Below are 13,906 nucleotides of genomic sequence, written 5' to 3' on the forward strand. Positions count from 1 at the left end.
GGTGAGGATCATACACCTTGAGCGACTTGAGAGTACCATCGGGGAATCTTAGACCACATTTGAAAAACTTGCAAAACTCCGAGTTAGGAACCTGAACATGAGGCAAGAAATATTCTAGTGAAGGTTATTCAATCTCTCAACCACCCAAGACGAGGGATGAAATGCGAGTAAGCCCCATCTCCAGAAACTAAGGAATGAGCCAACTTATTCAAAGTATATATGGGTTAGAGTATTATGTTGCGCATAAGGTTTCTGCAAGGTATGAGCATTGATGCAACTCCTGATTCACCGAGCCTCAGCATTAGCTTTGCTCGAGGACGAGCAAAAGTTTAAGCTTGGGGGGGGGGGGTGTTGATGGCCATTATTTCCTATTTTGACCGTCAACTTCTCGAGAATAACATGAGCTTTACACCATGTTCCACACATATTTTACTAATTTCTAACAAGTGCAACAAGTTTTTGATGAGTTATGGTTGCAGGAACTAATGTACCAAAAACGAGGCAAAACTGGGAAAAACCCAGGCCGGCCGGCCTAGCACCTCCACTAACTGTGTCACATCTTTGGTCTAGGACTGAAGTGACATGCTCACATTGCCTCTAAACCATGGATTGCAAGTTGGTTTGATTAAATAGATCGAAAGGCCTAGCACATGGATTGAAAAGCCCATCTGCAGCACTTACCGAGATCTTTTGGCCCGGAACACCACTATGGACTTCATGCATCCTTGGATCAAGATGTCGGTGAAACGGGAGGCCGAGATGAGCCAAACCCAGGCTAGCCAGCCTAGGAGAGGCCGGCCGGCCTACTAACTGTCATGCTTCAACCCGATGCAACCACTACCGACCTCCAGGAGTGATCAAGAGCGTCCACGAAAAGGCGGTGCAGATTTGACGGAGATCCCAGGCCTCCCTAGGGGAGGCCGGCCGACCTCACTTTGTCACGCCTCGAGCCCATCTTTTGCGTGGAAGCTAAGCAGCCGACCTACTTGCGTAAAGTGCACGCGCTAGCTTCAGCACTGCCTTGGAAGAGCTATAAAAGGACACCCACACCTCCATTCCAAAACACACACCAAAGGAGTTCTCTCTTCTCATTCTTAGTTTCTAGAGTAGGTTAGGTAGTCTGGGAGTTAGAGTCGAGTCGAGCTAGTCTCGGGATTCCGGAGTCGTCATCGGAAGTCGGGTATAAGCTCTTGTATCTTTTCCTTTGACATTTATCAATATAAGTTATCTTCTTTATCTTTTCGAGTCAGCTTTATGTTCCGCATTTATTTACCCTTTCCTAGTTATCTTACTTGTGTGCGGAAGTAATTCCTCTAGCTTAGGCTTTGTATCTTTCTTGTTTATCGGGATCTTACCTTACGGGTTTTCTCGCCCGGACTAGGGAGGCTCAAGTTAGTTCCCTAGGTTGAGGGGGATTTCTCTTGTTAGCTACAAGAGAAATCCTAACACTGAGAGCAGACGTGGTGTCTGAGCTCAATGTTAACTAGAAAGTGTGTTCCACCCCACGATACCATTGTGGTAGTCGGTTGGTGGGGACAACCCTATCCGTCCTTTGTAGTCCACCACGTTCGGGTGTTTTCATAGCAGTAGTTGCAGGTTGCCATTGGACTCCCCTCTCATCCCTTTCTGAAGTCTTTCCTCTTCCAGCCACCGAAGTAAGCTCTAGGTTCCTGATAACTAGTTAGAAGCAAGGTTTAGTCTAGAGAGGCTAGCTCGATAGTTTAGAAGTGTTTTAGGAGTCTTTCTCTCTCGTTGTTCTCCCAGCTGCTTACCTCTCTAAGGATTAGAGTCTCCTGTGTCAGACGGTCATCGTGGCCATTATCTTATCTATCATATCAGGCTTACCCCCACTAAGTTAGTCGGTTGATATCTTTAGTGAAGTTTGTCATTCGATTCTTCGATACTCTTTAATCATAGTGCTTCCCTGAAGAAATATACGATACCCTAGAATAATCCAAGGTGCAGTGCTACAGCGGTGATTCTGTGTGCTGGCGGAATCCATATTCTATTGAGCGTAGGAAACGCCAACAGTCGCCTCGGGTAATGCATCCTCACCCTCACGATCAACCACCACAGCTTCAATCAGATTTGACTGGCTTTTGATCTTTGCAGAGAAGATGAAGCCTCAAGTGCTTCGGACCACCTTTTCGAGCAGGAGAGCCCCTTCCACGACCTCGATGAAGGTACCCGGGAGCTCATTCGTGATCTCCTCTGCGAGAAAGACAAGGCCCGCCACAACTACTCCGAAGAAACCAAGAAAACCCACCGCCTCAAAGCCCAACTGGAGGCAGTACAGGCAGATCAAGCAATCATCCGCGCCCAACTCACGGCTGATAAGGACACGCCGACGGTGCCCGGAAATGTGTCCGATCTTTCACGGTACAAAAGAATAAGAAAATACTTTCGCTGAATTTTCAGTGAGGCTGATTCGATATTCAGATATAATGCTTATATTTGCCAATGAACAAGCGACCTCTAGCAGCAGCAGGTAATATCCGAGACAAAAATCCCACCAACGGTAGTGGCAGACAGCAGGTCACGGAGTTGACAAATTAATCTCGATGTCAAAACTCAATAGCAAAATGCAGCGGGCAGAGTAACAGCACTACGGCTTCAAACCAATAATTAAATCTTGATAAAAGTATACCTCACGGAAATGACTACAAAGGTGGATCACGTCCTGATAGCAATCATATGATCTCTCGTGAATGAATTTAGCCACAACCAGTTCAACAATGAATCAAGGATCGAGTGCCAGCAATAAACCAAGAAGTATCACTCAGAGATAAAATTAGACTCGGCTTACAGATACTTGCAAGTAGTAGATTCAATCCACGTAGCAGATACAAGTTCTCCGACCCGTACTCCAATTAGAGCACGATCCAGAGAGGGGATTCCGACGGGAATCGATACGAGCCCAAGAGAATTCAATTCCTTGTTCACGTATCCACGCAATCCGAGGAGGATCGGCAAGGTAGATGAGATCAGATGTTCTCTTGTTCGTAGGAGAAACCCTAGACAAGAGACACAAATAAAATCCAATCTCCAGATACATGGGCATCAGCCCTAGGCTATATGGCACGCAGGCCAGCCACAAACCCAAGTCCGACTCGACCATGACCTGAAACAGACACGGACTCAACATGACCTGACAATTGTTTCGACTACTGCGACTAGTACAAAAAAGATATGACTGCGGGATCAGATCCATTGGAAAGATATTGAAATTATCTTTCAAACAAGTACTTATATAGCAAAAACGGACTTCATATGAGGGAGATATGGCCAATTTACTCTGGGCTTGTAAAGCTGTGACGTGGCAATCCGAATTGAGTTCAAATCTTCCCATCTTGAAACTCCTTGTTAGATTCGAACCAAAGTCTTACCATACTTGAAAAATAAATTCTTTTCCACTATATTTTTGCTCATATTAGCCCCAAAAACTATGGTCTTAGTTGAATTATTGGTAATATCATAAATAACCCCATCGTTCATATCACTTTGCCACTCACCAAAGGAACCGAACTGCAGCTTGTATGTATTTTGAACGACCCTGTGGTGAACATTTTGATCAGCCATGTACTCATCAACGGCTGCCGACTCCAGGGTAGCTGGTAAGTCTCTCTTCTCTATGCAACAACTCCTTTTATTGCTCCTCCGATTTCCGCTTTTAATTCTCCTTTTCCAGTCTTGGAGTCGCAAGTTCAAATTCTCCACGCCGTAGCTGCTACCGCAACAGAAGCGGTGAATGCTCGGGGCGACACTATCGCTGCTCACCTGCAAGATATCCCCAATCGCGTCTAGGAGGTCACTGGCCATGGATTCACCGAGGCGCTGCCGTCGCTCTTGCCATGGTGCAAACCTTGTCCGGGAATGACCTCCGGAACCTACATCCAATCTTCCCCGAAGGCGAGGAGGGGGAAGAATTCGAAGAGCTGGTTGATGACCTTGGCATGGTAGCCACCGCCATTGTTGAGGACGTCAGTCTTGATGCAGTGGTTACCAATGTTTTTGCTGACTATTCAGATTAGGAGTAGCAACCGATGTAACAGCCTGATCTAGAGATCGGCTTTTGTAAATATAATCATTATGTAATGAATCGGCTATTTTCTTTTAATTCAATGTTTCATGATGCGACTTCTGTCCTTTCTACTGCACATGAATTCTCCTTGCATGATTAATAGAATAAAGCGAACTTCAAGTCCATCAACTGAATCCAGGCGCTCCCACAATTTAATATGATAACCAAGCAAAATACCATATGACTTGAACAAAGTCAATTTTTTATGTTGGGTGTTTTTTGCACTAAGGGCGATACATGTCATATCGGCCATGAGAATAACCGATGTTCTCAAATTACGATCGGTCTTTCATATTTTTTGTGCTGAAGGCGATACTTCTTGTATCGGCTATGACTCATATTCTGACCGATGCATTTACTGATCGGCTATGCATCTACCCATATACTAGGGTAATATTTCTTCAAATATTTTCCATTAAGATCTCTAGGAAATTCTTCTCCTTCTAGTGTTTCCAAAATATAGGCATTACAAGGAACACATCGATTTATTATGTACGACCATTCCCAAGTTGGCAACCATTTGCCGAATTTTGGAATTTTGAATCTTTAGATCCAACCAGCATAATCAACTTCCACACCAAGTCTCCTTGGGAAAAATTCTTTACCTTCACTTTTTTATCATACCATCTGGCTACTCTAGTTTTATTTGCTTCGATATTTATAAGAGCATTTAACCGATGACTAGTCAAATCTTCCAAGTCATCCCTCATCAGAGCTGAGTATTCATCGGTTGTTAGCTGATCCTGAAATGTCACACGTCTAGAGCCCATCTTTAGTTCCCATGGAAGAATTGCTTCGTGTCCATATACCAACTGGTATGGAGACACTTTGGTAGCACCATGAGAAGCCATCCGATATGCCCACAGAGATTCATTAAGCGTAGTGTGCCACCGTCTTGGCTGTTCATCAATCTTTCTTTTAATCATCTTAATAATCCCTTTGTTAGATGCTTCTTCCTGACCATTGGCTTGTGCATAATACGGAGAAGAATTCAACAATTTAATTCCCATACTAGTAGCAAATTCTTTAAATTCCCCGGATGTGAACATAGTCCCTTGATCGGTTGTAATGGTCTGAGGAATACCGAACCGATAAATGATATGTTTTTTGACAAATTCTACCATATCTTTAGATGTCACATTCCACAAGGGAATCGCCTCAACCCACATGGTGAAATAATTTGTCGCTACTAATATGAATTTATGGTTCTTACTGGATGGAGGATATATCTGACTGATCAAATCAATTCCCCATCCCCTGAATGGCCACGGCTTAATTATAGGATTCATAGCCGATGCTGGACCTCTCTACACGTTTCCAAATTTCTGACATTCTTGGCAACCTTTATAATATGTAAAACAATCCTTCAGCATTGTCGGCCAAAAATATCCATTTCTTCTAATTACCCACTTCATCTTGAAAGCTAATTGATGTGACCCACAAACACCTTCATGTATCTCCCCAATTAGGACTTGTTGACGGCAATTATTTCCATTTTGACCGTCAACTTCTCGGGAATAAAATGAGTTTTACACCATGTTCCATACATATTTTGCTTATTTCTAACAAGTGCAACAAGATTTGTATGAGTTGTGGTCGCAGGAACTAGTGTACCAAAAATCAGGAAAAATGGACAAAATACCAGGCCGACCGGCCTACCCTAGGCCGGCCGGCCTAGCACCTCAACATACCATGCCACGAAACTTTTCCAGAGTGATCATGAGCACAAATCCAAGCCAATCCAATTTGGTTTCGTCCAAATTCACAAACAAAGACCGAAAGGCTTGAGCAATGGAAGGTTGGGTCCACTTTCAGTGTCCAAACGCAGTTTCAAGACCTAAACCGTCTTGAGCAAGAATGTGCAACCGTTGATTGATGCGTCGGTGGAACGGAGGGCCGAGAGGATCCAAACCCAGGTGAGCCGGCCTAGGGGAGGCCGGCCGGCCTAACAATCACATGCTTTGGACCCAATCCTCTTCCACTGACTTCCAGAGAGACAATCCAAGCCGTCCATAAAAGTCGATGGCCAGATGGTGGGATCCTCAGGCCGGCCGGCCTAGGGGAGGCCGGCCGGCCCCACTTTGCAGTGGTTCATGCTCAACTTCGTGTGGAAGTTACATCAACCGACCTAGTTGCTTACAACACACGCGCCCACCTCGTACCGACCTTGGAGCACTATAAATATAGAGCAACACCCTCACTCTTCACACACACAAAGAGGAGCTCTCTTCTCTCATTCTTAGTTTCTAGAGTAGGTTAGGTAGTCTGGGAGTTAGAGTCAAGTCGAGCTTCTCTCGGGATTCTGGAGTCGTCATCGGAAATCGAGTATAAGCTCTTGTATCTTTTCCTTTGACATTTATCAATATAAGTTATCTTCTTTATCTTTTCGAGTCAGCTTTACTTTCCGCATTTATTTATCTTTCCAAGTTATCTTACTTGTGGGTGGAAGTAATTCTCTAGCTTAGGCTTTGTACTTATCTTGTTTATCAAGATCTTACCTTATGGGTTTTCTCGCCCGGACTAGAGAGGCTCAAGTTAGTTCCCTAGGTTGAGGGGGATTTCTCTTGCTTGCTACAAGAGAAATACTAACACCGAGAGCAGACATGGTGTCTGAGCTCAGTGTTAGCTAGAAAGGGTGTTCCACCCCACGGTACCATTGTGGTAGGCGGCAGGTGGTGACAGCACTGTCCATCCTTTGTAGTCCCCCACGTTCGGTTGTTTTCATAGCAGTAGTTGCAGGTTGCCGTTGGACTCCTCTCTCAACCCTTTCTAAAGTCCTTCCTCTTCCAGCTGCCGAAATAAGCTCTAGGTTTTGATAACTAGTTAGAAGGAAGGTTTAGTCTAGAGAGGCTATCTTGATAGTTTAGAAGTGTTTAAGGAGTCTTTCTCGCTCGTTGTCCTCCCAGCTGCTTACCTCTCTAATGATTAGAGTCTCCTGTGTCAGACGGTCATCGTTGGCCATTATCTTATCCTATCATATCCGGCTTACCCCCACTAAATTAGTCAGTTGATATCTTTAGTAAAGTTTGTCATTCGATTCTTCGATACTCTTTATCCATAGTGCTTCCCTGAGAAAATATACGATACCCTGGGATACTCCAAGGTGAAGCGCTACAGCAGTGATTCTGTGCGCTTGCGGAATCCATATTCTATTGAGCGTAAGAAATGCCAACAAGCATTTCTGGCGCCGTTGCCGGGGAAGCAATTGGATAAGATTTCGTTGAATAGTTTGATAAAATTTACTAGTTTGTCACCGCTAATTTGAGCGGGATTACCACTGCTCTCGGTATCTTTGTGATTTCTGCAGAGCGGTGTAGGACCAAATTCGATATACCATATCACTTCAACTAAGATCCAAAAAAAAATTGGGTGAATTGTTTGACGCATAGTCGTCCTACCAGAAGGAATTTTCTTAGGATCAAGGTTTGACAACACCTGCTTCAATACCTATGGCTCAGAAGACACTCCGTCAATTCTCAGCCCCGTCCAATAGCCATATCCCTACTGGACTAAATGATTACCAAGGCACTGATGGCTTTGAGATAAAGACTGGACTTGTCAACATGGTTCAAACAAGTCCCTTCTGCGGAAAGGCATTAGAGGATGCCCACGCTCATCTACAGAATTTTCTGGAAGTGAGCAGCATAATCAACCCAAGAGGCACTACGATTGATAATATTCGTCTTCGACTGTCCCATTCTCTTTGCTTGGGAAAGTAAAGACGTGGTTTTACACCTACAAGGAAGGATTCAGCACTTGGGATGCGTGCTCCAATGCTTTTCTGGTCAAGTACTTTCCGGTGGGCAAAACCAATGCCCTTCGGAACAGGATTTCCAGTTTTGAACAGTTCCAGGACGAGACAGTCCTGGAAGCCTGGGAACGTCTTTAGCAATACATTGCAGCATGCCCACACCACGACATGGAAGAATGGCATATCATTCAGAACTTCTTCCATGGCCTGAACCAGCGATCGCAAGATCACATGGATGCAGCAGCGGGAGGAGCATTCCTCTCCCTCGATGTTGCAGGAGCTAGAACGCTCATCGACAAGATTGCTTCCAACCAGAGTTGGAAGGGAGATAGGCAGCCGGCCCATGCAAAAGAAATACATGAAATTGATAGTGTCAATATGCTGGCAGCCAAGATGGATCTTCTCATGAAAAGGCTGAAATCTCCACACCAGGAGGTTAACCAGATTATGGAGCCTCAGATTACATGTGAGAAATGTGGTAATACTGGACACTCGGGCAAATCTTGCTCATTCACTCAAGAGGACGAGAACTCTATTGGGAACAACACTCATAATGACTCAGATTGTCGTCCTCAGTAAGGTTGAAATTCTAAGCCCGACCTCCCCTTCGGCCAATAGCAAGGTATCAATTTTAATAATAGTTTTCAGCCCTCGCTCAAAGACTTCATGAATGGCCAAAAACAAATGAATGACAACATTAGTGAGAAATTTCTTGCTAATGATAAAATTCTTGAGTCTTTAGCTATGCACCTAGAAGGGTTTAACTCTGTTATTAAACATCAGTTGAGTTTCAATGAATTGATAGAAACTAAAGTAACTCAACTGGCCTCATCCTGCCTTAACCACGACACGGGAAAACTATCCGGGCAACCGGAAGTGAACCCGAAAGAAAATGTGAGTGCGGTAGCTGTGCGGGCAAGACAATACGCACAGAAATCACATCTTCCACAGGATGCAGGTATACCATCCTGCCTTAACCATGACACGGGGAAACTATCTGGGCAACCGAAAGTGAACCCGAAAGAAAATGTAGCTGTGCGGGCAAGACAATCCACACAGAAACCACATCTTCTGCAGGATGCAAGTACACGGTGGAAGACCGTAACCGCTAGGAATACTGATGCTGAAGACGGAGTGTTGGAGGAGGCCGAAGAATCCAACACTATTGCTACCCAGGAAGACCCCATGGAACCCCCTAGAACTTCACAGGACTGTCACGATACAACCGCCTTACCGTTTCTAGAGCGGAGAAGGAGGCCGGTGGCCGACAAGTAATTCGGCAAGTTCGTCGAGGTAACTAAGAAGTTTTATGGGAACATACCGCTTCTTGATACTATGCAGGTTCCCACGTACGCCAAGTATCTCAATGATATCCTTGGCAATAAGAGGGTCCTGCCGACCACCGAGGTCGTGCAGCTTACGGATGAGTGTAGCACAACTATACTCAATCCTCTCCTGGAGAAGAAGAAGAAACCAGGATGCCCTACCATCACATGTTTCATCGGAGCTCAACACTTTAAGCACGCTCTTTCCCATCTGCGAGCAAGCATCAGTGTCATGTCAAAGGTAATTTATAATAAACTTAACCATTATGCGCTTGCTCCTACTGCCATGTGTTTGCAGCTAACAGACCTATCAGTTCATCATCTCGCGGGGATCGCCAAGGATATTCCGGTGAAAATATGGAGTTTCTTTGTCCCCGTTGATTTTGTCATTCTCGACATGGAAGTCGACACTGAGATCCCTCTCATATTGGGGAGGCCATTCTTGAGCATGATAACTACACACATTGATGCGGGAGTTGGAGTAATCCAACTCAACATCAATGGGCAGAAGGAGAGATTCGGTTTCAAACCGAAGGATGAAAGATGCTCACAGATCAAAAATTTCAACCGAAAGAAATCAGTGAAAGAGCTGGAGAAGTCGTATTCCCTCATCGAAGTAATGGAGAATCTTTGAACTCGAGAGGAGATTAAGGTGTATAACCAACGGAACACAAAGCGGAATATCCAACATAGGAATTTTCTGGAATTTGGGAAGAAAGAGATCGAAGTAACTCTACCGACACGGAAGGTGTAGCGAAAGAAAGCGTCGCCACCAATGTCTCCATCAGGTGATGACGACAAAACCCAAGGTATGGATAGTCTTGCTCAGGACGAGAAACTCGAGCCCTTGCCATGAGGTACGTGGTAGTTATCCATTCCTGCATTAGCAGATAGGATAGTTTATATTTTTGCATAGTTTTCCCTTTCACATCATGACATGTTTAAAATCTCGCAAATGCATTCATTTCACTTTACATTGTATACAAAAAAAATCGACCAAGATGGCAGACCTACTGAGATTCATTCAAGCTTGGGGGGGAGGGGTGCCCATGTATCCAGGTAAGTCATCTGACCTATCCTTTTGTCTTGTGTCCTAAAAAAATATAGTTAGTTTAAATCATTCAAAAACTCAAAAAAAGAGTATAAAATAAAATAAAAACAGAAACAAAATAAATTAAAGCACAACAAAAAAATGTTTCATGCTTTGAATAAAACTCCCAACTCATATGTGTGGAAATCCGTGTAAGCTCTTATCATGGAGATGATGAATAGTTGCTCTGTCCATGCTTTGCAAGTGCCTCGTATACAACTATTTACTCTCCTAGTACTTGAACTAGTTGGCACATAAGTAGTTCCACTAAAATCTGGTTTGAGTGGGAGCATGAGCTTGATTCCTAAGTCTAAGTTGTTGTGAGATTTGAGATGGCCCGAATCGGAATAAAACTGCATGCTCTAGTAGGGAACCTCTCGGAATTTCTTTAAAATAAAACATGGTAAAGAATTCCCCTTTGGTTTACATGTCCTACCCAGAACCCTATTGTTTTATCATATGAACCGATATAAGCTATCTTGAGTTATCTTGAGCTTTTGTCAAATGGTGAGTTCGTTCGAGGAAGGTACTTATCGTCTACCAATCTTTCTCCTTTGCGTACCCATTGTTTTGCTAGCCTCAAAATGTCTGGCATGTCAATTACCTACTCCGGGTATTGATATCCACATTCGCCAGACAATTCCCCACACAACAAAACCCAAAATCTCCACAGTGAACCTATCCATCTCGAAAGGTCTATCCAAGCAATGCTCTCTTCCAAAAACTCTATCATTATGGAGTGTGGGTCATCTTCCTAAAAAAAATGGAGCAGAAGCAATGAAAAAAAAGACAAGACCCATACCTCCACTCAAAAGAGTTGAAATAAGGGGCTCAAAAGACCAAAATTCTCTAAGTGTGAGTCCATTTCCTCCCTCTCCCCTGAACATTTTACCGTCCATAAGATTAGGATTTGATCGAGTTCCAACCTCTTGCGAACCACTATTTGGCTCGGCAACACAGGTAACCAAGGTATGCTACACTCTTCCGACCCAAAACTCCACATATCAGCCTTAGAGTAGGAAGAAGATGGTCAAAATTTCCGACCATGGTGAGGATTATACACCTTGAGCGAATTGAGAGTACCATCGGGGAATCTTAAACCACTTTTGAAAAACTTGCAAAACTCCAAGATAGGAACCTGAACAGGAGGCAGGAAATATTCTGATGAAGGTTGTTCAATCTCTCAACCGCCCAAGACGAGGGATGAAATGCGAGTAAGCCCCATCTCCAGAAACCAAGGTATGAGCCAACTTATTCAAAGTACATATGGGATAGAGTATTATGTTGTGCATAAGGTTTTTGCAGAGTATGAGCATTGATGCAACTCCTGATCCACCGAGCCTCAGCTTTAGCTTTGCTCGAGGACGAGCAAAAGTTTAAACTTGGGGGGTGTTGACGGCCATTATTTCCATTTTGACCGTCAACTTCTTGGGAATAAAATGAGTTTTACACCATGTTCCATACATATTTTACACCATGTTACATCAACTGACCTAGTTGCTAACAACACACACGCCCACCTCGTACCGACCTTGGAGAACTATAAATAGAGAGCAACACCCTCACTCTTCACCCACACAAAGAGGAGCTCTCTTCTCTCATTCTTAGTTTCTAGAGTAGGTTAGGTAGTCTGGGAGTTAGAGTCGAGTCAAGATTGTCTCGGGATTCCGGAGTCATCATCGAAAATCGAGTATAAGCTCTTGTATCTTTTCCTTTGACATTTATCAATATAAGTTATCTTCTTTATCTTTTCGAGTCAGCTTTACTTTCCGCATTTATTTATCTTTCCAAGTTATCTTACTTGTGTGTGGAAGTAATTCTCTAGCTTAGGCTTTGTACCTATCTTGTTTATCGGGATCTTACCTTACGGGTTTTCTCGCCCGGACTAGGGAGGCTCAAGTTAGTTCCCTAGGTTGAGGGGAATTTCTCTTGCTTGCTACAAGAGAAATCCTAACACCGAGAGCAAACGTGGTGTCTGAGCTCAGTGTTAGCTAGAAAGTGTGTTCCACCCCACGGTACTGTTGTGGTAGGCGGAAGGTGGTGACAGCCCTGTCCGTCCTTCGTAGTCTACCACATTCGGGTGTTTTCATAGCAGTAGTTGCAGGTTGCCATTGGACTCCTCTCTCATCCCTTTCTGAAGTCCTTCCTCTTCCAGCTGCCGAAATAAGCTCTAGGTTCCTGATAACTAGTTAGAAGCAAGGTTTAGTCTAGAGAGGATAGCTCGATAGTTTAGAAGTGTTTTAGGAGTCTTTCTCGCTCGTTGTCCTCCCAGCTACTTACCTCTCTAAGGATTAGAGTCTCCTGTGTCAGACGGTAATCGTTGGCCATTATCTTAATCTATCATATTCGACTTACCCCCACTAAATTAGTCGGTTGATATCTTTAGTAAAGTTTGACATTCGATTCTTCGATACTCTTTATCCATAGTGCTTCCCTAAGGAAATATACGATACCCGGGAATACTCCAAGGTGAAGTGCTACAGCAGTGATTCTGTGCGCTTGTGGAATCCATATTCTATTGAGCGTAAGAAACACCAACATGACTTTAGAATCTTCTTTACTAAGGCATTTCAGCAATACACCATCAATTGTTCAGTAGTACAATTCCCCTTCAAGCAACACGTATTTAGTTGCCTGGAATCTTATCTTCCGATCTACCTTTTTACTTGGATCTCTTAAATAATCGGTAATCTCTTTCCTCCAGTCATCGGCCATTAACTCCAAAGCCACCACATCATCTATCGGCCGATACCCAGAAGCTTGCTGTGCCAACCGATTCGCATCACCATTATAAAATTTGGGAACATGCTCAATTGTTACCTTCTTAAATTCTTTTAATAATTGGAGACATTCTTCTTGATAAATCTGTAAGATATCATCTTTGCATTCATATTCTCCAACTAACTAATTAATCACCAGCATAGAATCCTCAAATATTTCTACTATATAGGCTTTAATTTCCCTGAGTAATTGAATTCCCTTAAGAATTGCACGGTACTCAGCGTGATTATTATTAGTAGAAGCCTCAATCGGAAACGAGAACTCGAAAGTAGCCACCCGAGGTGAAACCAACACTATGCTGATGCCAGATCCAACCCCACATGAAGAAACATCAAAGAACAAGGTCCATGGAGCAAGATCTACAACAGTCAACTCTGGCCCACAATGCTAAATGACAAAATCGGCCATAAAATGTCCCTTGACTGCTTTAGCCGATTCATATGTTAAGTCGAACTCAGACAAACCCAGAATCCACTTACCGACCATTCCATTTAAAATCGGCAATGATAGCATATATCTAATCACATCATCTTTTCTTACCACAACACACTCGGCCGATAGTAAATAATGTCTAAGCTTTGTGCAAGAAAAATATAAGCAAAGATATAATCTTTCGACAGGAGAATACCTTGTCTCGGCATCCAACAATCTCCTCCTCACAAAATATATTACCCGTTCTTTTCCTTCAAATTCCTGAATAAGGGCCGATCCGATAGCACGCTCATCAACTGATAAATATAGTTTAAACAGCTTGTGCATTTGGGGAGGAACCAGCACAGGAGGAGATGTCAAATAATGCTTAATCCCTTCCAAGGCTTCCTGTTGCTCCTTCCCCCATACGAATTCCTGATCGGCCTTCAACTTCAACAGTGAACTGA

This window comes from Panicum virgatum, chromosome 6N (genome assembly GCF_016808335.1).
Source record: "Panicum virgatum strain AP13 chromosome 6N, P.virgatum_v5, whole genome shotgun sequence".
NCBI lineage: Eukaryota > Viridiplantae > Streptophyta > Magnoliopsida > Poales > Poaceae > Panicum > Panicum virgatum.